This window comes from Poecilia formosa, unplaced genomic scaffold (assembly GCF_000485575.1).
Source record: "Poecilia formosa unplaced genomic scaffold, Poecilia_formosa-5.1.2 Scaffold164, whole genome shotgun sequence".
In the NCBI taxonomy this organism is placed as follows: Eukaryota; Metazoa; Chordata; class Actinopteri; order Cyprinodontiformes; family Poeciliidae; genus Poecilia; species Poecilia formosa.
Window position 1 is genome coordinate 789,420 of NW_006800103.1, and position 25,567 is coordinate 814,986.

At 37.0% G+C, this 25,567-nt stretch overlaps 1 long non-coding RNA gene across 1 annotated transcript in view; it reads right to left on the bottom strand.

Annotated features, from left to right (window-relative positions):
* Nucleotides 1–22,649, bottom strand: part of LOC103146628 (uncharacterized) — a 121,881-nt gene extending 99,232 nt beyond the window's left edge. The window contains exons 1-2 of the long non-coding RNA XR_001663696.1: nucleotides 22,639–22,649; nucleotides 15,931–15,989 (exon numbers count right to left, since the gene is read on the bottom strand). This is a non-coding gene — a long non-coding RNA (uncharacterized LOC103146628). The remainder of the gene's footprint in view (nucleotides 1–15,930; nucleotides 15,990–22,638) is intronic.
* Between the last annotated feature and the right edge of the window lie 2,918 nt (nucleotides 22,650–25,567).

The window sequence follows — 25,567 nt, forward strand, 5'->3', positions numbered from 1 at the left end:
CAGATGGACAGACAGCTGAGATGTATTTTTGGCTTGATATTGTTAATTAAAGTTCTCAGATCATACTGATTATCTCTGTAAGCTGAAGGGTAATCCTGTATAATAAAAAATTGCACATTTTCCAAGCTAAATTCCCAGCAATTATGATGTCATCAAAGATAATGATTGAATTAGCATTTTATAATTTGTTCATAAACAGGAAAATTAACTGCAGAGTTGGCTTCATTTGGAAGTTCCCAAACTGGACTCATACCTGAGGAGACATGTTTGTTTATCAGGAACCGTTATGCTTCATCCAATTCAATCCATATTTGTGGTCATCAGTTGACGGTATACTGCATTACTCCCAGCTTCTACAGTCTCGACAACAATTCACAGTTCCTCTAAAAAGAATATGAAACTGTGTTAAAATGTCAATATTTAGTTATTAACAGAATCAAGAGAATGATCATAACTTTTTCCACCTTTATTGGGGCACGAATCCTTTAGGTAACAGAATGGTTGCCATGGGAGATTAAATAACTTCTCAAACATGATTAAAAGAATCAAAGCAATAATCCACAATGTGTTTTTGATGAGGGTATAACATTGTAACATGTTATACAGCTGATTTTACATAACACCCTGCTTTAAAAAAAAAAACTTAATTTGCTACGTTTTAGCGCTTTTAATTTGCATATTTTATCAATTTGCTTTCATTTTAAGATAAATCTGCTGATAATAGAGCACATTTTGCAGGGCTGGTTACGGTGTCAGTGTGATGATTCCGAGTTTAAGATACATCATTTGAGTTTATAAATTAGTAGTTGTACTTATTTATTTTGTGTATTTTACAGCCACTGAGAAAACCGTCGTAATTGTTTGGCGGTTATGTCAACCATATGTGGTGCGGGATTCAAGCCAGGCCGACGTAACCATCAGTACAACCAGCAACAACAGGCTGACTCAGCCTCATGATTAATGCTTGAGTCAATGAATTAATTCATTTAATAAATCGGATGATGAATTTCCTGGATTTTGAGAACAATTTTAGTTAATAATAGAAGAAGGCGGGTCAAGAAGCCTGACCAGTTGAGAACGACTGATCTAAACGGTGACTTTACATTTCAAAACAGTTCAACTTTTGAATACTAAGAGAATCCCTAAAACAGCAATGCACTGGATTTCAATGACTAATGAGGTGAAATCTTTTTGAGGCAAAAAATACAAAGTCTAACTTTGATTATCTTTTTTCTTTCAGGAGAAAATAATGGACATGTATATATGTGAAATCTCTAGTAATTGGCTAAAAGTATAATCACAAATAAAGAAAATCTGAATAATTTATCTCTAAAGTTACTTTCCTGAAAGTGAAAGACTTGCACTCCAAAACCTAAGCGATTTCCAAAATAACACTGGTTACATGATTACAGAGCTTGAAAATCTAAGAATACTTGCTTCTGCTAAACAATTTAAATATTAAAAATCCATCATGTTGATTACTTCATGTAAACTTTAATTACGGTCATTTTAAACTAGTTTAAGCCTGCAGTAGTTTTGGCAGCCATTTTAAAAATGGCCACTAGGGAGACATTATGCTAATTCCCTGATAGTACAATTGCTAAAAGCACTAATAATTAGCACATGTGTCTGCCAAATTTCAATCTGTGAATAATTAGCCAGTCCCTGTGCCAAGGTTCCCTCTGCTATTTAGAAAATACATTCATGTGTAAGGTACAGTAGCATTTCACTTGAATGTCAAAAGCCAGATTTATTTGATTTTCTTTTAACCACCTGTTTTGAAAATGAACTACCTCATTTTCAGGGGCTGTAACAAAGGCTTTTAACACTAAACTGGGGACTTTGGTATGTATTTCTTGACATAAAAGTCAACAGAAGTAGCTTTTTGGAATGACATACTCTGCAGATATCTTCCTTGAAGTTGTAAAATTGTTTAGGAGGCTGATTCAAAATAAATGCCTTCCACCTCAACAACAGATGTGCACAGTAGTCTGTGTTGGCTGTTTTCTGATTCACTCAATCATTTTCTTCTTTGCTAATCCCGTCTGGGGTAACAGAGGGGATGCAGCCACTCAAAGCAGTCAGGCTTGGACCGACAGGTCTCCAATCCACCATAGAACAAAAGGAACAAACAAAACAGATAACCATCAATGTCTACACTTATTGCTAATCTCAAATTCACACCACAACTTAAGTAAACAAACGTGTTTGAATTGTGAGAGGAAGCTGAAGTATCTGGAATACCCATGTATGTATGTGGAGAACATGCAATTTCAGGCTCCGTTTTGCAAAATTAGCATTACATTTGCACTAGATTAGGGTTGGAAAACTGCCTCCAATACATTGAACACAATGAGGCCCCCAATCATTTAGTCACAGTACAGATTCAGAAGAAAGCTGAAAGGCTATCCCAATAGTGCTTACTCTGAATATGTTCTGGCTTCACAATAAAGCACAGACAGAGATAGACTAAACTGTTCATGCAAACTCAAGTTTTGTAGAGTTGAAACTGCTTCTGTCTATAGAAATGCATAAAGTAAATTTTGGTGACCAGAGTACAAAGTTAAGATTCTAAAAAAGAATGAAGCTTGTTTGGACAAGAGGGGCATTTAAATCAATTCATACAACCGTTATTGTTTTAGTCACAAACAAGCTGTTGAAACAAAGATTAACAGTAGTGGTAGGTGAATCACAAGAATAAATCTAAATATATCGATAACGTTTCATTTGTTTTTGAGCTTCCATCACATTTGGTGATTTATGTGTAATGAGACGTTCCATTTTTCTGAAAGGGTCATCGTCAGGTCATTGAGGCTCTGGGGTACCAGGCAACATTCACTATACACTTGATCATCAGACACATCTGATGTCAATCTGTGCTCATCAGGAGATGAACAGTTTTAATCACAGAAGTAGGCCGGTGAGCACATCTGTATGTACGCTGTTCACCTTACTTCAACAACAGCAAGCTCCACGTTTACAAACTGACATCTGAATACCATATTTTCCGCATTATAAGGCGCACCTAAACACCTTCAATTTCCTCAAAAGCCAACAGTGCGCCTTGTAATCTGGTGCGCCTTATATATGGACCAATATTGAGCCACAACAGGTCTCGCAACTACGGTAAGCAGCCACCGACTTCATTTTCGCCCGTAGAAGAAGAAGCGCGAGGTGCATGCTGGGATAGTTGTCAGAACGCTGGTTTGTTAATAAAGTTTGACTGACTTATCTACCTACCGAACGTCTAGAATCAGGTCGTCTGCAGGTCATTTAGCACCACGTTCTCCACGAACATGCTGTGCGCGAACGGAGAAGGGTGACCATCATCCCACCACGCCCCAGTTGCGGAAGGCTCTCCTCGCGACCGCAGTCGGACTGTTTTGTTGACATTCTTTATGTCAACAAAGTGGCTTTAGACATTCATCCGGGGTGCTTCGACTAGGGTTACCAAGGGACCAGCCCCTACATTTAAAGCTGGGGGGAAGAGAGACAGAGACTGCGGCGACAGCGTGTCGGTTCGTCTGTGTTACCCAGAAAGTAGTTGGGCACAATATCGTAACACCGTGAGTGAAACAATGACTGGGGCAGCCTACTATATAAGTTACTCAGGGACCACTTTTGTAGATTACAGAACAAATCGCGTCCCGTAAAGGTTCAATATGGGACGGGTGGCAACCCTAACTGTAGCGTCTATTCTATGCGCCTTATAATGCGATGCGCCTTATATATGAATAAAGTTTTAAAATAGGCCATTCATTGAAGGTGCGCCTTATAATCCGGTGCGCCATATAGTGCGGAAAATACGGTACTTTATCCTAGTTGCTACTACTTTTAAATGAAAAGCAGAAATAATGAATCAATGTAGCAATGATTTTCATCATTACATCCGCATATCTGCCAATGGCTTTAGGCTTCTCACATTAACCATCAATGTTTTACAAAGAATCAAAGAAAAACCTGCTGGTATGTAAACCAGAACAAATACTTGAACTCCAGCTTTGGTTGTTAAAATACAAATTTTAAATATATACTTATGTGCGTGCTTTTCAAAAAACACTTGTTTGAGGTAATGGAATAAAAGCCTGTTTTGTTTTTAAAAAGAAAAGAGGGGTAAAATAAAAGAATTTAGCCAAAGTATGTTTTATTTCATCTTGTTCATCATCTTTTCTTGTCATGCTCAAGGTTTTAAGAAGTGCAGACCGGCATCGGAAAACACACCAGTTCCACAGGATTAAAAAAATAAATAAATCTAATCTTTATTTTACGTTTTATACAAAATACAAAATATACAAAATATTACAAAATATTTCCATTCTTCCATTATTTATGTATTGTGAAGTTTAGTTTGACACAGACATTCCTGTGTGTTTTGGGTTCAAATTTGTTCAAACATTGCTGCCATAAAGTTGTGCTTTATGTTGTTTGGTGGATGCACACCTCATTCATTGCTATTTAAGGTGTTCAGAAAAATGCTGGGTTTTACATTAGTTTGTATGGTTTAAGGTTTAATTGTCTGCATTTAATGAGTTTCATTAGAAGATTATGGGAATGAGAGCAAACCCAATATAGGATGCAACAGATAATGCAAAAAGCAAGAGCAACATACAATCATAGATCAGAAAAATAAAGATGATGCTGTAAAAAGGGATACTAAGCATAATAGGGTGCTGCTGAATTGACTAAATATATGGAATGCTGAAATGACGAACAGCCACCTTAGTCCTCTAATCCGTCATTCAGCCATGACAGACCAGTAGCCAATTTTTACTGCAAGACGGGGAGTACAGAGTGGTGGACAGAGACGGATGAGAGGGTTGGAAGGACACAAATTAAAAGAATTTAGAGACAGGCAAGTGCTGAAACTGAGAAAAAAAAAAGAACTGATATATGGTAGCAACAGAATAAAGCGTTGATGACTAATAGACGAAGTTAAAGAAAGACTATGGAGAAGGTTAGAGGGATAATGAAATAAACGACCCATGGATGTGCTTCACTTGGACTGTTAAAACTATGATGAACATCTGGTTCTGTTTTGAACAAAGAACACAGATCCTAAATTACATTTAGGATCTCCTTTTTTTACTTGACTGAGTGGTTTGTTGCTCAGTGCTATGCTTTTCTTCGTAAATTACAAAATAATTGCTACAGTTTGGCTGTTTTCCAACTATGGTGGGCAGGTTGAGGTTTGGTCAAATATCTTTTATGTATTTCTACTCATACAGCATTTCATCAAGTGCAAAGGACCCCAAAGTGCTTCACACTACTTTCAGCACTCACCCATTCACCCACACATTAACTCGCTGATGGTGGAAAGCTACTGGATAGTAGCCACAGCTGCCCTGGGACAGTCTAATAGAGGCGCAGCTGCCACAACTGTGACCAAACTATAACAGAAATGATCAAACTTCATTTGCCCTTATAGAATATGAATTCTGTTTTATGGAAACTTACAGTTTCAGGAAAAGTCTTAAAGTGTTACATGCTCACAGAACCCTCAAATTAAAATACATTCCTGCTGCAATGAACAGACATTTCCACAATGGCACACAACACCATCAACAAGCATCACTTTAAGATGCATTTGATTTGGTTTGAGTTTGTCTGCAGAGAAATTAGATCCTTTGGTGGTTTGTGCTGCTGGTTGTGATTAGGCACACTTTACTCATACTTATCAGGGTTAACTTCTTTGACTCTGTCATGGTCCTGGTAGTTCTCTCTTTCACTGTGAAACATCCCAACTTAAGATCACCCTCCCAACAATCACTGTTTTTTTTTCCATTAGCACAGCCATCATGTTTGTCTTTGATAATGACTTACTGATGAACAAATAATGTGTCACTAACACAGATTTAATTCCACCATGGTCAAATTAGTTTGAATATTTAAAAAAGGTGCCAGGCCTTCTTAAAGTTAACTCTATGCAAACATAAAAGGCTTCTGGCAGAAAGCTTGTGGTTTTTGTGTATGTCCTGCCCCACTGAGGAGAGGCAGCAGGCGACTATTTCCCACTGAGAAGTAAATATTCTCTTAGAGATAATATCGTAAACATCTTTTTCTCTTTTCTATGCCCCTTTCTTCCTCACTCATCCCTTTCTTTCTTCTCACTGGGTAAATATAAATGTAAATATCAATCTCTCTCTTTTACCCTCTTCATGGTTGTAGGTTTACTTGACTCAGTACAAAACTCACCTGCTTATCTATACCAAACAGGCTATGCAGTCTGTAGAGGTGTTTTTTTGTGCGTGCATGTGAGTGTTTTTGTAGATATTGTGGAGTGAGGAATGGATTTGGATAAGAGGGCTTGCCTGAGTCTTGTCTATGCGCGCACACACACTTTAAACACTACAGATAGTGATATAGTAGCACTGCTCCAGCTTGTAACACCTCACAGAGGGGAGCAGTTTGAAGGAGAAGAGGGAGAGCGATGAAATGTAGCACAAAGTCAGAGTTAAGTGGCTTGTCTTAAAAAGCTTCGGCACTAAACAGATTTTTATCAGAATATTTTGCCAAAATGCTGAAACCTGCAGTGTGTGCAAAGCAAATTCATAGATTACTGAGTGTTAAAAAGAATGGTGCAATATTACACTGAAGTCAGCGTTGCCCCAAAACGGTTATGAACACACACCACTGGTATTAGTATTTAAATACCTACACTCTCAACAAGTCAAATAAATTTACTGATTTATTTGAAAATGTGAAACTTATAAACTGGTAATAATACTGAAATGTTATGTTATGTCCAACAAAACCATGGGAAGCTGACTGAATATTGACATGTTGCACAAGGAGGCTGAACCAAAACAGATTGTTCCTAACGGAGCTGGCTGTTCAGAGTGCTGTATCCAAGCTGATCCATGAAAGTTGAGCAGACATGTGACACAAAAAGGTGCAGAAAGCAACAGGGATAACAGCATCCTTCAGAAGATTAGGAGGTTTTTTTTGTTTCCACAAGATTCACAAGGTGTGGACTACAGCTGGAGTCAGAGTTTTAAGAGCCAACACACACAGACATACCCAGGACACAGGCTGCAGTTGTCAAGTTGTGTCAAACCAATCCTGAGCCACAGGCATGGTCAAAATCCTCTTACCTGGCTGAGGAGGAAAAAGTATTGAACTGATGCTCAGTGGTCTAAAATCCTCTTTTCAGATTGAAGTATTTTTTTTACATTTCATTAGGGAATCAAGGTCCCAATTTCTGGAGGATGAGTGAAGATGAACAAAACCCAAGCAACTTGAGGTCCAGCGTGAATCTTTCCCTATACATAATGTTAATTGGAGCCACGACCTCTGTCCACTGAGTTATGTTCAGGCCCAAAATTAGTGTGGCAGTCTTGCAGAAAATGCTTATAGCACTGCTGTTTATAAAACTGCTGTTGAAAACAACAGTTATCAAACAGCTGAAAAAGAACAAGTAGGACAAGCTTCTACTGAAAATTGCAGACCAGTCTCCAATCTTCCATTCATCAGTAAGTTTGTTGAAAATGTTGTTTAAAAAGTTAAATATCTTCTTAAAAATGGCCAACTACTTTGATGTCTTTCAGTCCAGTTTTTGTTCTCACCACAGAACTGAGACTGTCGAAATGGTTAATAACATCCACATAAATAGAGACTACAGAAGAACCACAGTGCTAGTATTATTAGACTTCAGTCTAGCATTTGACAATGTAGATCAGGGTACAAAAGGTCAACAAAGTTGGATGGTTGAATCAACTGAAGAACTGGGTCAGACTTTTTGGAACAGGACTTGACTGATTTGAGTCTTACTAAAATGACAGCGAGTTCTTTGTGTCAATAGATAACCTTTCATCCAAGTTGACAGAAATCCCATTTGGGGTACCCCATGGTTCCATCTTGAGGCCCCTGTTATTTAATGCCTACCTGCTCCCATTAGTTCAAATTATATCAAATAAGATAAGAACAACTCTGCAATGCAAAGTCACTAGATGACTATAAACCAATTCAAGAGTTGAGTAGGTAGATAGAACAAATCAATATGTAGTTATGCCATAACTGTCTTCAGTTAAAAAAAAAATAAAAACAATATTTACGTAATTTTTAAAACCAAAGGAGGAGTGATTAAGTCAGCACACAGCTTTGGTTAGTATAGCTAGAAACTTCTGATCGGGACCCATTAGTGTTTTACCAATTGTTCTTTTTGAGCAGAGGTATCATAAATGTTGTTTTCATATAACATGGACTCAAAAATTCAGCACCATCATTTCCTGTGGAAATTTTGACCCAATACTTTTTTTTGGTCCAGGCTTTGTCCTGGACTCTGAATGCTGCCAAATGGCCTCAGGTTATAAAAGACACACCAAAGCAACTGTCTTGAAATAAGCCATAACCTCTGACCTCCCTGTGTTTTTCTCTCTGGTAAGTAATGTATTATTAACCGTCTTGCCATTCAGTACCTAAAAAAAAGTAGACTCTCGTTTCAGTGTCTATTCGGTGCTTCATTTTTTTCTGTTGTGTTTTTCCATACGGCACTAAGGCAGTTATCAGCATGCAGCCCCCTGAAATGTGTGAATATTTGAATTATGGCCTAACAAGAGCACATAATCTGATCATTTTTCCTTTTTTTAGAACTTGTTTTTTAAAGAAATGTTTGCCTCCTTGTTTGGGCACAAAAAAAAACTTTCAAGAACAGAGCTTAGAAAATTACAGAGGTTGTGATAAGCTGTTTAAGAAGCTATTTATATTTCATTTCAATCAGACCAAATCCAGTCTAATTAAAAGATTTCATTGTAAACTACTCAACCTTTACGGGGCAACTTCCCATTCCTAATAATCAGGTGAAGTCATTAATGAGTCACTGCTAGCTCTTAATTCCTCTTGCTGCTAAGTCCACTCTCTCTTTTGCATTTTTATTTTGCTCTGAAAAAATGGAGCAATAAAACGATAAGAGAAGTTACCAGGGAGAAAACCTTTAACACTTGGAGTAATTACTTCTCTTTGTGTCTTATTTTTAAATTAATTTTAATTATGGCGTCAGTGTCGCCTGTAAATGTCCACTTTCTGCTAATCTAAAGTAATGTGACTGCTAATGAAGAGAGAATTGAATGTTTGGAGTAAAATGGCCTTTTGGTTTTGAGTTGCTCCCATGCTGGCTTACTTACAAAATGGTCAAGGATACAGCTGGGCACATGCACACACACACGAGCTATATTTGGTAAGTAGCAGCAACACCAGAAGGAAGAAAGGTGGAAAATAAATGTGAACTGTCTCAGTCACACAACCAGACAGTGGCTGGGTGTTAATTAACACAGCCGGGTAAAATCTCACACCGCAAAGTTTGGCTAAAGTCAGCTGAAACTCATTTCCTTCAAAAGGCATGCATTTATCTGTTAACATGAAAAAAGTATGTCCGCATTGTCTGATTTTACTAATCTCTAAGGGACTGATTTACATTTAAACTTGACAAAAACAACCTCGACTAAAATGGTGAGGACAAAAACAGACAAAAATCATGCAAAGCTTTGTTCCTGACAATTTCTAAAATAAAAAATTGACTGAAAACATTGAAATGTGGGTCTTTCTCAGCCTGCAGAATGTCTTTGAACTGATACTGAAGTAGTTTATAGTGGCAGTTCACATCATGATATTTAGTTCAGTTCGAGCTTTGAAGGGGTATTTTTAATCAAAAGCTGGTTGGAGTTGAAGAGATTTCTGATTTTAGCTGTCTTATAGAGTGGTTGACTCACTTTCATGTCTTCACATACTAAGCTGCTCTTTATATGACTAACAATCTGTAAAATATGTGAAAATGCTTTGAAAAGGAACAAAATAAAATGTCTATATTAAGGTTCAAAGCTCCAATGGACAGAACACAGTTTAAACTTTTTAAGTTGCTTACAGTTAACACCAACTTTAAATTATAAATCACCAGAAACGGAGCATTACCACAGTGAACCAGACTAAATAAGGCAACAATTACGAGTTTTCCTGAAAGTCAATTGCAGACGAAAGCTGAAACATTCAGATTTTATTTACCCAATGATGATTTCTCAAATGGTGACGGTGGGTACAAGTGTACTTGATGCAAAAACTGCATACATACATATGTAGCAGGTTCTGGTAACTGCGTGAGCATGTTGTTACTGAATATGGATGAATCTGACACCAAAACGTCAGAGATGGTCAGAGATGTTGGGCGATGTGCACTGCACATCATCGGGAACCTGAAGAATCTGAATGTCTGATCCGATCTGAATTTTTTGATCGAGAAAATTCTGAGAGTTTGGACAACGTTTTTATTAAAAGTCAGACATGCTGTCTGACTCAGATCAGACATGCTGTTCAAACTCTCCTTTTTATTAATTGTAGCGAGTGAGTGCATATAATAAATAACCTCTATATATATATTACATATAAATATGCCCATTAAAATAAGGCAATTTAGACCTTTTCCCATTTCAGAAGAAATATTGCTCAATAAAAGTGGCAATAAGCCCTTAGGATCTAAATAAAAATCTGACGTGTGTATTTAACTTCATTTAAATTTTATGCCTTACATTGTTAACTTACGAAAATGCATTTAATCACCTGAAAAATCATTGTTAGAGTTCAACACATCTCTCTCTGTGCAACACAGATTCTTTAATGCATGCTTTTATAAACTGTAGAACTGACTTGTAAATGCTCTGCTTTCCTCTCTTCCTAAGTAGAGCCCATCTCACACACACTTACTTCAAAATGTAGGTGCATTAGTGCTAACGAGAACAGAAACAGTTCATGCTTCACTGAATGTGTTCCCATTCATGTTTCTAGGCCAACAAATGTATTAGATGTTATTCTATTGTTAGGTCATCTAGATCAGCGGTCTGCAACTCAAGTCCTTCAGGGCAGCTGTCCTGAAACTTTTGGATGCACTTCTGCTCAAACACACTTGAATCAAAAGGCTGATTTTCCTCCCAGGCATGTCAGCAAGTTTTGAAAAGATCTAGTAATTATCCATTCATTTGATTCAGGTGGGTTGGAGTAAGAGAAGATAAAGTGGCTCCTAACAGATTGGCACACCTTCAGCTTTTCAGCTGTAAAATTCAATATTTAAATTTAAGATTTACAGTAATGGGCAGGCTTACTTTGTAAAAGTGCAAAGGATAATGTTCACAGTTTCATTGTTGTGTTACCACAGTCAGAATCTGGTGTTATGAGTTTAATCTTTGAGCTTGTGCTCGGTTTGTTTACAAATCACCTCAGCAAAAATTTACCAATTATTAGTGATTGTTTTTAATCTCAGCCAAATCAACCTGCCAAATCTGTATTAAAATGCATTCAGTGGCGGTAATGGTCTAAACAGGAAGAGGGGGAACTAAATCATATTGATTGGGGCCTCATTTCACCTTGGGCCGGCCCTGCATGACGAGCTACAGCCACTGCACTGCGCATCTCTCTGCTGATGTGTGAGACAAACGGGGAGATTTAATTATGTTGCACTAGAAAGGAGAAGGCTCATCCTGTTTTGTGACTGGTAAGTTTTTAATAAGCATCACAGGGGGGGCTGAGTGGTTCAACTGATAAAGTGTGCACACCGACTACAGAGACTATAGTCCTCAACTCAAATGTCGTGGGTTTGATTCCCGGCCCTTTATCTCACTTCCTTATTTCCTGTCTAATTACTGTTCAATAATGGCCACTAGAGGCTAAAAATCTTTTTAAAAAATTTAAAACGGGCCACAGAGGTTATTTGTTTTTATAAGGCGGCCTTTATTGAACGAGTATTTCTGATCTCCGCTCTTCGTTGTCAGCTGGCTGGCCCTGTAGCGCTCGTTCAAGTGTTTAAAGGTCCACTCTGCAGGCGCATGCTGAGGTCTGCCTGACTGGAGATCAGGAGAGGCAGAGAAGGCATTTGATATGGCGCAGTCTGGTGCATTTGTGGCCCTGCAAAACAAGAACGTGCTGTGTGACTGTGGGGCAGCTTCTCCACGGGTTTAACCACCGGCCCACTAACCCATCGGCCCACTAGGGAAATCTCCGGTAGTCCTGTATGCCAGTCCACCCCCTGGTCAGAGCAGGGATGCATCCAAAAGTAGCAGGATACCAGCACTCAAGGAGCTGCAGACCCTGGCACTAGATCCCGCTAGTCTTGCAAAAGATGTCGCGTGACAATACAAATGTTAGAAGTCGACCTCACAGGTTGGCACTATTTCCTTGTTTTGGTCCACACACCTGCAGGGCAACTTTTTCACAAATACATCTCAGGTTTTTTGGAGCAAAATTATTCTTTTGGTTGAAAATATAATTTATGAATAGTTTTTCACAAATCTTTTATCAGTTGCATCTATACTTTTCATTTCACCTTTTTCCCAACAAATACTCACGTTATGAATACCCCACATGTATATAGTAATATAGCAGTGCCTAAACAAATTCACAAAGGTTCAGTTCTATATTAACCATTCCTGGCTTTTGTCAGGCAATCTGGCAAAAGATACAGAAGACTTGATGATCATCCTGTCACTCACTGGAGATAACACAAAGTTTAGAAATGTTTAGGTGATACAGGAGAACCAGAATTTAACTAGTTTATGAAAAACCTCATTAAATTACAGAACTATGGTATGAAAAAAAGTCCCTTTGCGCTACATAAAATGTACCACAAACAATATGTAATAAATCCAAAGCCACAGTCCTGACATGTTGAAGCATTGTATCATTAAAACAGTGTACACTGAAACACTGAAAGCATAAAGTTTACACTTAACACTCATACTGGACTCAAGGTTATTCAGTTAAAAAGATACAGACTGGCTAACTGTTATAGCCAACATGTTGACACATGACATTATTTTCATATTTAGATAATTTAAAAAATATTTTAACAAATGAAATTATTTGAGTTGAAAAGCATGTAGGATGTCTTCAGCTCAAAGCAAAATGCTCAAAAAGGAAACAAACTGACATAATCAGCATCAAGTACAAGGCACGTGATTTTAAAAAAAGTTAACTGCAAAATATTAAGACATTTTCAGCACAGCAAGAATGCCACGATGTAAAACACGTTCTGAGTGTGCGCGTAGGCAGATTTCAGAGAAAGAGGGAGAGAAAAAGAGAGAGAGGGAATCTCTTTCGTATCAGTTTCAGAGGAAAAGCTGTGCAGAATCAGACTGCATGCATGACGTGTACACACACACACGCACACGCACACACGCACCTTTGGTCTTACTTATGCGCTCATCCCTCTGTTTCCACTTTTTTCAGTCCTCCAGGCCGCCATTTTGTGACTTCTCAGCAGAGAAGAAAAAAAAATCCCAAAATGTCCACCATCCGAAATGAACTCGGTAAAAGAAAACTTCAATCGTACTCCATTTCTGAGAAAAGGAGTGGGGGGAAGGTGTTTAATTCCACCGCATGGTTTTAGTTTAGCAATGTTTCCTCTTGTAATTTTATATGGAGTTCAGTTTTGCAGCTTTCTGTCTTGAGGATTTGTGCAGAGATTTGATCAGTTTTCCTGGGCAACTTTATGAGCTTTGAGAAAACTCATTCCTCTTTGAGTGGCTCTGGGCCCATGATAATGTCATCTCACTCTCCTCCCCTTTTCAGAGATTTGTGTGCGATAGAGGCCTCCGTAAGAGACCAAGCGCTAACCTTTACTGCATTGGCTCACACTTAATCCCCTCACCCTAGGGTGACTGGCATACACACACACACACACACACCCAGTGCAGAAAGCAGTACAGTGGTACCACGCCCTCCCCACTTGTCGTTTATTGTTGAGTCATCTAAATTCCATGATCTTATTTTAAGATAAAGTATATCACAAAGTAATATTTTCTCCAATGCAGTGATTTACACTTAATGTATTTTGATTCTTTACTTGCCTTATTTGATGAACTGTTAGGTCTAATACTCTAGACTCACTAAATACATGTCTATACAAAGAGAGTTGGGCAAAGTTGAATTTGTTCTCATAATCGGCTGCTGTAAACTGATGTGTTTGTGTTTCAGTTTCTTTATCAAGACATCACAGAAAGAAAAAGCTTAACATAAATCTAAACTCTTCATTTAATCAGCATTAGATGCTGAGTGTTTCCTGGATTAACAGTCTTTCTCTTCTGTCATTTATTCATTAACTCCAGTTGAGGTTTTGCTTTGTTTTCCTAAATATGGACAGTTTTCCTTTAGGGAGCCTTAAACTGTTATTTCCCCACTGAAAAGGTCCAGAGGCGCATTTTCATTTTAGCGATGTTACGATTACCAAACAAAATGCTGAAGGCAGTAAACGGTGGAAATAACTTTAAATGAAAAGTACTGACAAAAAGTAATAGTTTTAAATTGATCTGTAAATGAACAACTTTTAACAAAATCCAACATGGATCCTAAGGCGTCGTCATCCACTGATGTTTCCTCTGAGGATTTATAACCCAGGCAGTAGAGTTCCAGCAATAAGCTTTAACCACAATATGACTGAAAATCAAAGATAAAGCAAGGAGGTTAATGATCATCTTCAGAACTTAAAATGGTGTAAATATATTTTCAGTCTGTCCCAATTAAAGCTTTTCATTTAGCAGTTTTTTTTTCTGCCTCAGTTTTGAAACAGAATATAAAAGGCATACAGATCCACTGCTATTACATAAATGTTTGGTTCAGTCATTTTAACACCTTGCTCTTTGAGTTCTAGTTAATTATTTTTGGCTCATGTTCTATGAGCAGCGGTGACTGAACTAGCTGGTTTTAAGGGAACCATGGTCAGTAATTTATGACTGACCAGCTATCCTAACACACACCAGCTTAAATTACATTTTTTATTTTTTGCTTAAACCTAAGCAAGTCCTCAGCTAAATATCAAATTTGCCAATCTTACGAAAAATGTTGCCACATTTGTTATGGCAACAATAAAAAGTTTTATTAATTGAATAAAACTAAATAATTTGTCCTAATTTTATAAATGCAATATGAAGAAAATATTCCAATCTATCTGGTAAATCTAATCCTTTGCTCAGACATTTGTTTACCCTGGTTAAAATAAAAAAACATCATAAGTCTGTTTCAATCACCCATATTTTATATGAAAAAAGCCTAAAATTGTCGAAGAATCATATTTTAAATTTACATATGTTTGACATTTTATTACTATAGTAAAGTACTATTAGTTAATACTGTTAATTATGTATTAATTAACCTTGTTAGTTATATGACTGCCACCAGTTTGCAGTTCTTCTATGTCATGATCAGGCTTATTAAATACAGCTAACACAGACTCACAAAAATGACAAGAAAAAAGAAAATCTGTTGTAAAATCTGTTTTCACGATGGTAAATTTTCTCCTGATCAACGTTTTGTGTTTTGGATTGTGTGGCAGATCGCAACACACACGCAATAATTCAAATTTTAAAACACAGTTCCATTCAAAGTTACATGGAGTCACTAAATGTACACATTCATTCACACGTGTATTTCTGTTTCCCCTCAAAAAAAAAAAAGAAAAAAAAAGACATTGTTATCCACGACTTAAAGCTCATACATAAACACACATCCACTACACAATCACACAGTGTGGCTCTCAAACACACGCTCTGTCCTTGATACCCTCAGTAGGAGGGTGGGCTCTGCAGACAGGGTGCCACGTCCCTTAGTGGAGCTTTGGATTATGGGATAGCAACATGAGGTAGGCAGAGAAGGTGCAGACAATGAAAGAAAAGCGGAGAGGAACGAAAGATTAAAAGAACAGGCAGATTGGGGGAGCAGGGCAGATGCGACAAAAAAAGAATGAAATTCATCAAAGAAAGAGACTGTGATTTAAAGAAAAATCTTTATAGTTAACAGAGAAGCAAAGAAGGAGAAGAGGGAGGAGGGGGGTTGGGTACAAAACGCAGAAGTATGGATGACTATAGAGCAACGGATATGCTAAATGAATGAAAGTGAAGATGAAGTGAGGATGAATATGGAAAAAAGAGGATGAAACCAAATGAGCAAATAAAGACTTACCATGTGCTGTTCCCCACCGTTTCACTCCTTCAGAAGTTCTGCGCTGAAAGTTGGAAAAGCTGCCGAAAAGGTGAGAGAGGAGAGAGGAGAGTCAGAGGTGGTCATTCATTTTTTAAAGGAAAGAACTGAATTAAAACATACTAAACCCAATTAAAGTGAGTGAAACCCAAAAACTACAAAATACTCAAACGATACAACCACATATTTACATGTACTGAAGTGATTGTCTTGATTTTTAACATTGGTGTTTATAAGCAGCATGTGGCGAGTCTATTACAGAATATTAGAAATTAAATGGATAAAGACACTATGAGTCTTTATCATGAAAAGACGAGTCAAGATTTCTGTGTCAAAGACGCACACTGTACTACACACACAAATGAACATTGTATGCACAATGCAGAAAGCGGTGTGTATACATTTGAGTGAGTGCAGAAACTGACCTTGCATGTGTGCATGTGTTCGTGGCACAGTAACGCTAAATGATAGCCTTCTAGCGCCATCTACTGATGTTAGTGTTATTAAATAGATACTGAAGGAGAAACTCAACTTCATGCAGCAGCAGGCAGGTTTATTTAAAATGTGGGAAAAACAATTGAAATTATTTTTTTAGTATATTGAAAATGAAATTATTTTCTGTTTACTTTCCCTTTGTTTATTTATTAAAGTTTTACAGTTAAAAAAAACATTTAGGTGATGCATAAAATACATACATCTTTGATAAGGAAGGTAAAACACAAACTTTAATTTTTCCACATAATGTCTTAGATTCGTTGAAATGCTTTTCTACATAAAATTTGCAGAAATTGATTGAGGTCATGTGCAGGAAATGGTTTAAGATGGTGGACTTTGGGTTATAAAAGTTTCTTTATCAGCATGTACTTTATAAAAATATATATTAAATTATATAACAAAATATATATTCAGAGAGAGTATACGGAGTATATCTAACACAGGCATAAAATATTTCAGATCTCTGCAACCCAGTTATAAATGATGATACATATGCAAACATCAAAATCTCATTGAGTTCAGCTGTGAAATTCCTCCATCCACACAAAGTTACATGATCACTCAAACACACAAGTGTTTAATAGAGCTTCAGTCTTTGTGTTTTGAGTGATTGAATCTTGGAGGAGATGAGAGCTGAACTCAAGTGCTTGAGGAGTGTTTCAGATCCAGGAGCAAATAATCAGCTCTGTTGGTGGTAGATCTGTATATTGCATGCGCTGTACTTGGAAGTGTTGCGTACAGGCAGAATGACTTATGATGCATTCACATTTCTTAATAACCATGGATATTATGTGAAATACTGCCAGATAAAAACAGGTACTCATCAATTCATAAATGTTTTCAATGAATTCTGAGGGAGTGTGTAAATTTTACCTAATATTAAATTCTAAACGTGTGCGCTTGAACAATGCATTTCTTGCCAAGTCTTTGCTTGATGATTTTAAAACCAATCGTCAGTGGGATTTATTTTTTCTAACATGCTAAATTGATCACTGTAATGCTCGGCTCTCTGCTCGCTCTAAGCAAAAACAATTTCACTGCAGATATCAAAAAACCCAGCCAGAACAATGTTGAAGAGGACCAGGAGGAGAATTCATGTCATATTGATTTTAAAGACTCTGTCGTGGCTTACTGTGCATTTTGAAATTGATTTTGTTGTGGTTTGATATATTTATATATTGGGTGTTTTCCCTCAGGCTTTAAAAACAGCAGTTGTCAAACCACTAATAAAAAACAATCAGGACAGGTCACTATTGCAGAATTACTGGCCAATCTCCAACCCTTCATTCATCAGCAAAAATACTGAGAGCGCCGTTTCAACTGTTAGTTTCTTATCAATGACCAAATGCTTTGACAGTGACTCTGGTTTCCATGCTCGTCACAGTCCTTAGTCTGCCCTCGTCAAAGTGTTCAGTGACATCCACATGAATACAGGCTGTGGAAGAACCAAGGTCCTGGTTCTGTTGGACCTCAGCACAGCCTTTGACACCGTTCACCATTACATATTACTAAAGCGACAGGAGAACTGGGTCAGACTCTCTGATCCAGGGCTCCACTGGTTGGAATCTTGCCTAAAGAACAGGGACTTCTTTGTGTCATTAAGTCACTTCTCATTGAAGCAGACAAAAGTCACGTGCGGGGTTCCCCAAGGCTCAATCCTGGGTCCCCTCATACTCGATATCTACATCCTCTCACTAGCTCAGATTATAACAAGTAAGAATAACTATGCAGATGATACACAGCTCTACATTATACATGTGACTCAAACTCACCCAAGTACTGAACAGATGAGTAAAACAAATCCATGTATGAACAGAACCAAAACTGTTGTTCACACAGTTTTGTTTCTGTTGAACAGAAGCAAAACTGAAGTTATTATCTTTGGACCTAACACATAGTATATACCTTAAAATACTTTTGTTTTTAAATCCCTGAATGGGTTAGCAGACTTCTTTTTTTAATCAGCCTTCTGGACCACTCAGGTCTTCTGGTTTTAGTCTGCTCTGACTAAAACAGAGAACTCTACCAAACAGAGAAGCAGCATTTTATGCTCCACTAATCTGAAACAAACTTGCAGCAAACTGTGAAAATGCTGAAAAACAGTTTCTTTAAATTGAGGATAAAAACCCATTTGCTTAGAGTTCTTTGCTTGTTTTATGTTTGGTTCCTGTATTGTGTTTTTTTTATCATGCAAAGCACTTTTAACTTCCTTGTTGCTGAAGTGTGCCATACAAACAAACTTAAAACTTGACATAAAATCATTCATGGTTTTTGTCCAACCTATTAATAGTTAGTTTTTACCTTTTAAGGCCTCCAGATCTTCCAGCTCTTCTGAGAAGATCTGCTGTTACTACCTACAATTGAAACGAAAACTGATTTTAGAATTTATCAATATACAATATAAATGTGCTGGGTTATGTTTTATTTGTCTTGTGGTTAAAGCTGAATGAGTCTTACAAAACCTTGGTCAGAGCAGCAGAAGCCTTTAATTTAAATGATTGTACTCCTGACTATTTAAACATTTTCCTCTAAGTGCATGCAATAATTTGTTAAAACTAAAGTTTACAGAATGCCACAGTACCTCAATTTGTTTGTAAATCTTTTGAGACCTTTGCTTTAACATTGTTACTCTGAGTCTAAGTCCTAAGAAAATTGCTCTATTGTGTATTTTCTGCCTCGCTTCTATATTGAATTTTTATCTTGGTGCGGATTAGAGATAAAGTAAGTGTTATGGGAATTTGTACCACTTTCATTCTACAATTTGAATGTTAAATAGGCTTTTTTTAAAGAAGCTATTAAAACAAGGAGACTTTCCGCATTTGCAGAGACTGAGTGAGAAAGTTGCTGTAACTTGGGTTGTATTCGTATTTAGTGGTTGGAAGGAGGAAGCAGTAATATTCAGCAGGACAGTCAAAAACTAGTACTAGGAACTCTACAATGTCTGCCTACACACTTTTTATCAATCTTAGAAGATGAACAGTACTTTGAGTTAGCAAGATTAAAATATAAATTTCAGATAAATTTCAGATGTCCATCAACAGGTTTTGTACATACTTGTGAAATCACTAGTCGGCACCTTATGCTGTCTTAGAGAAACACACATTTATATCTGATACAGATATTCATCTAAGTTTATGTTGGCAACCTGTGGATTGGGAAGGAATCACAGGAAGATCAACCTTAGCTGAATATCCAAATTAAGATTTTCAACCTTAGTTTAGTTCTGTTGTGTGTTTTACCTGTTGTAAAACTGCTGTTTCTCTCCACTGTCTCCCTGTAATTGCCAACCATGGAGAAATGCACTAAACTAAATGACTATATTTAAATGACCAAATCTATTCTTTAATTATATAAATCAAGAAATTTGTATAGCACCATCTAAAACAACTCTAGTTCCACAGCACTGTAACAAATTAAAAAACTAAGAAATGTATTTATGTATAACACAAAGAATAAAGGTAAAACAAAACATTAAAATCGGCTATAATAATGTAAAATGAATCACAGGTATCTCAAAAAAGGTCTCAAAAAACCAATAGGTTTTTAGCTTAGATTTAAAGTATGTGGTAGGAAAATGGTAGGGGCAGCACACATGGAAAGGAGTTTGAGTCGATGGTTTGCTTCGTTATTTGCTTTTGCTGACTACCATTTACGTGTTCGTAATTTGACTGAATGTGAACATTAATTAAGGTTTTTAGCTTGCTTATGAGCAAAGTTGGACATAACTTCAACTAGTAAATTGTTGGTATGTGTAGAATATCCATAAACATCTGTTATACGTCATACTGCACGTATGTTGGTTCAAGGAACATTTATGACAATGGTCTACATAAGATAAAAATAAAATAGAAAATAAATAATAATCAAGTAAATCATATGTGTAAAACTCAGGTCAAATTGGCCCAGAGTGTAAACACATTTGGCAATTGGAAGTGTCTATTAGGACTGCCCCAATAGCAGCACAGTTATAGCAAATCCAAATCCCAGAATGCTCTGCTGGTGCAGCAACATGTCAAACAGGATCCACACGCTGCACTCCTCTGCTAAAATCCATCAGCAAACTTCATGTGACCAATCACTTCAGGTCAAAAGAGGAAAATAAATCCCCCCCAAAAAAGGTGGAAAACAAAACAATACAGCTATCTGTTTACAAAGGTAAATGACAGGAGTTGTGAAATGTTTTTCTCATGTGAAACATTGTATATCAAACACTGTATAATTGCTAGATACGTCTTAATCCCTACAAAAAAATTTAACTGTTTTGTTTGATGTTCTTACTATGAAGGTTAAAAAATGAAGTGGAGCTTTTTTTTTTAAAATAATTTAGTTTGTTATTTTTTTTTTCAGTCTTCTACTCCTTGCAAAAGCAACATTTTGTCTTTAAAATCCACCTATGTAGTTCAGCACAGTGATGCTCGTCTTTCCATTCAACACAAGCTCACAGCTGTACCTCTCCTTTTTCCTCAATTCCTGAGAGAAAGGGGAAGAAGATGCTAGAATATAGAAAAAAGCAACAGAAACTTTTCAGAACCCAGCGGTGTAGGTTGAGCACCTTACTCCCACTGCTCTCAGTGCATCAGAACTATGGACAGAGATTCACCAGTGGAGCCCTGTTCTCAGTTCCACTCTGCTAACCAGGTGCAGGGGTACCACTTGTGAGCCAAAATAAAGTTTTGACATGCATACACTTTTATAACCTGGTCTGCTATATCTGCTCTAGTGCATTATGGAAGCAATGCATGAGTTCTAGCTCCTCAGAGAAAATAACGCTCTCTTTTTGTAAAGGTTGTGGGTTGTTTTTATGCATCCGTTTCTCCCCCAGAGCACTGCATGGTTGTGATGACAGAAATTTAATCCCAGTAGTTTTCTGGGTTTGAACAAGGCAGCATGTCCACACATAGTCGACCCTCTCTTGCAAGTCTTTACCCAAGTGGAACCACTGTCAAATAAAACTTTGGTCCAAGAAATAGCAGAAAGGAAAAAAAAGCCTCTGGTGGCAAGTTTCTTTTCCTACTGCGAGGGAGCACAATGATTTGCAGTGTTAGGATGATGCTGTAGGCTTATATATTGGTCCTTGATAAAACTGAAAATAAATAAATCAGTCTGGCTCCAGATAGACTAGTCCATCGCTGATAGGATGTGGACTCCTGTCTGACCAGACATTATCATTTCATTTTCATCATGTTATATATAAGATATCAGAATGAGAATAAAAAGAAATCATTCCAACTTCTTATTGTGCAGCAAGGCCTGTTAACTCCTTAACTCAGAAAATGTTCCCAACCCTGCATCCCAGATATTACATCAACACTGGATAATACAGCAAGTCACATCCAATGATGCTGTCCAGGGCCACAGAATTGGAGCCAATATGTGGTGACAGGAAAGTCGAGCTGGTAAAGTCCTGCTTGGTGGATGAGAACGGGAACACAGGTCACAAATTGGAGTGGCTTTGTTCCCCTGGATCAGTTTTACACACACTGCAAAATACTCACAAATAAGTGATAATATTGTTGTCGTGATTTTCTAAATAATTGCCATAATCTACCACAATTGATTCATTGTAAAAATGCAATGCATAGTTATTATTTATTCAAAAAAATACCACTCTGTAACTCAGAAGACAAACAAGTAGTGTTATGGTGTGCATGAAATGCAGATATTAGTTACCAAATAAGCGAATGCATAGTTAACCCTTTGGAAGCCTTCAATTGGAAAGAAAGTGTCATGTTGACGGTTAATGGAGAAGGACCCACAAACAGAAGTGGCAAGAGCAGCAAATAGATTTTAATATTTACTGAAAAAATGATGAACAAGAACTTACAATAAACAATGGAGTACACAGGGAGCGAGACTAGGGGCAAACAAGGACCAGATACATGGAGTTTATCAGGGTAAACAGAAGAATTCAGCAAGGAGGGAGGAGAATAAATACTGGGAGAGTGAATGTCAAAACAATAGACCGGGACTGATTAGTTAATGGTTTGCAGGTGTGAAGGGAGAGAGCCGAAGGCAGGATGAGAAGACGAGGAGAGAATGACAGAAAGGGGCGGGGAAGAGTAAACCGAGGAACCAGGAATTAAATCTAAAGACAAAAATTAACTCAGTACAAGAAATAATTAAAGAGAATCTAACTTAAAAATAACTATGAATGACTGAACTACTCTAATGATTGTATATAAGATTTACAAAGACGGGACATGGCACAACAATAATGAAGAAACAGATGAACAGACAGAACAAAAGGGGTGGGAGCAACCAAAGAGGCTAAAACAATGGTACCAATAAAACCAAGGAGAAATGTTATTATAGTAATTACATTAACACTTAATGCTGATGATAACTAATAATAAGAAAAAATAAAAAGACACAAAGAGTATGAAAGAAAAAAACGACCATAGAAAATTTGTGGGAGGAGCTCCTGAGCAGGGCCAAGAAAAGGCTGGAGGCAAAACGTGAAGCAGCACAGTGGAGACACAATAAATGCATCCAGTCGTGACCAAGAGATCACACAGAACCATGGAAAAGTTAGCTTTTACTAAAAATGGTCTTCTCATTTAAAATTCTTTGAGAGAAAAAAAAAAAAAAAACAGTCGACCTTTCCTATGTGTATGCCACATTATATACACCCAAGGAGGAAATTAACACAACTAGTAAAGACAACTGGAGGTTCTTGACCATAAAAGAGTAAAGCTGGGTATCGCAATAAAATCTGCCCAACTTCACTGGGACGCTTTCATGACAAACTGTTTCTGGATAATGACTTTCTTTATGGATGAAACAATCTTTTTAAAGCAATTCCTTCTAAGGAAAAGGAATCTGAAATGCAGATTTCTGTCTGTGTCAGTGTCTCTGCTGATATCCCATGAGGTCACATGATAGAGGTATAATGGAGTCATAGAGCATGGATGATTTGCTCCTGATATTCAATATGATTCCCTCTTTTCCCTCGCTCACTGTGTCTGAGCACTGTGTAATGACTCTTGTTAATTTCTCAGGGGAAAAGCCCTAATAAGTGATCATTGACAAAAGGATTTCTATGGAGATGTTCACATTATCTCTACTGAGTCGCCTGACGCGGCCAGTTTGTCTCTCGCTGCATGTCTGTCACCTCGTGATTATAGCTCCACTCATATCGTCTACTGCAGCCTTAGACATTTCTATAAAATTTGTTACTGAGTTTTACAACTAGACACTGAAGCTGCAGTACATTTTGGAGAGAAGTTTTGAATATTTGACACAATACAGGCATGACTGTCAACTTTAATAACTTTTTTCAAGCTTGGTATGATCCACACCATCAAGATCAGGGACAATCTCCAACAAGTTCAACACTTTTTCTTTGAGTTTTTGTTCTGAAAATTAAAGTGCTGTTTAATATATATATTGATTCCAAAATTATTAAATTGGTCATTTTAATTAAATTTTTAATCAAATATATAGTAAAATAATGCATAAAAATTAAAGTTATTATCTCCACGCATTTTTTTTAGGAAGTATATTATTAAATTATTTAAACTGCTGCCATGTCTAAATAAAAAATGTACTCTGATTGGTTACCCTGCACAGTAACTAAGACGCTGACCTGTCATTTTCTCTACAGCATTGAGAGATAAAATAAATGTCTGTTTTACAGTGCATGACCAGAAAGTAAAAACGACTAAAGGGTTTTTTTGGGGGAGAGGGGCTTGGGGGTTTTTATACATACATTTTTTTTTATTTAAGATAGAGATATTAATTGATTAGAGGGTTTATTTATCTCAAAGTACAAACTAAAATTTCGAAACTTCTGGATTTATTGAACTGTAGGATGATTGGCTTTCCATAAATGCTGGGTGATCCAAACAAGATCTTGTGTTCACCAAACAAGGAACAATTGGATAGAAAACTTTACAGTTTTTGTTCGTTTTCCTTCACCAAGCATTTTCTGCCTTCATGCATCTGCCATAGAGATGCAATAGAGATGTGAAAACCTTGATATTGGCTTCTGAAAGAATACTTGTCATTTCTAAACTCCCATCAAAACACACCTTTATATTTGATTTCACATTGGACTGTTTGTATCCGTTTTCCTTACTATCTACTTTAGTATATTAATGTGAATACAAAAGGTAAATTATTGATTCTTTATGTGACCAGATGCAATAATATAATTCAATTTCTAGCTGAATTCTTAAAATTGTTAAGAATTCCGTAGAATTTAATCTTCAGAATAAATATTTCATGAAACGGTCCTCCGTATTCCTTTAAGTGTGAAATCAGGCTTCCTTACAAAAGCTAAAAATAATATTTTATTGAGTCAGACTGGTATGATTTTAATATATAGGTATCATTTAGCTCATCACTAAGGAAGTATGAATGGATGGGTATAAATTATGGCAAAAAAGTGACATGCACAAAAAATTCAGCTGGAGAAACCTAGATGTGTTTATTACTCCAAGTTGTTCTGTGTTTTTTTCTTACTTTACCACATGGATCCCTCAAAATTAAATCTGAAACTGCAAATAAGCAACCATTGCTTGTTTCCACATGCATGTGGGTTTGTATGCACAGAAAGGCAATACAAATATAATCTGTGCTGACTGGCAAACACCACTGCTTTTTCATTGATGACAGAAAAAACACAAACATGGCTGTCGGTGAACCAGTCTGTCTGAGCCATACAGACTTATATTATTTCTCCCTGACCTTCTATCATTAGCTTGAGGTCTTATGTTGACCCAGTACTCTCAAAGGAAATCACACACATCAAGCCCCACGCAAGATTGTTACGGTTACTATTTAGAGATGGAGTGAATCCATGTTGATAGAGATTTGGGAAGGTGTGGTTTGGGTCATGGGTGAAACTTTGTTATGTGGACATGCATTACTGCCTGTGGTGTTATATACAGATGGTCTGCAGAGACAAATTCTGGCATTTATGAGATAAACGGCAACAAAACATGCCATGTTAGCTAAAAATAATAGCAAATTAAATCCCGTTACTGCTGTCAACAGCCTTACTAAATATATGCATCCATGTATTGAAGCAATTTAATCTGCATACACTACTTGAAAAGACAGCATTGTTTTTAATATATTCTAATTAGGGGTATCTGTTAACCGATTTTCTTAATTTTGGGAG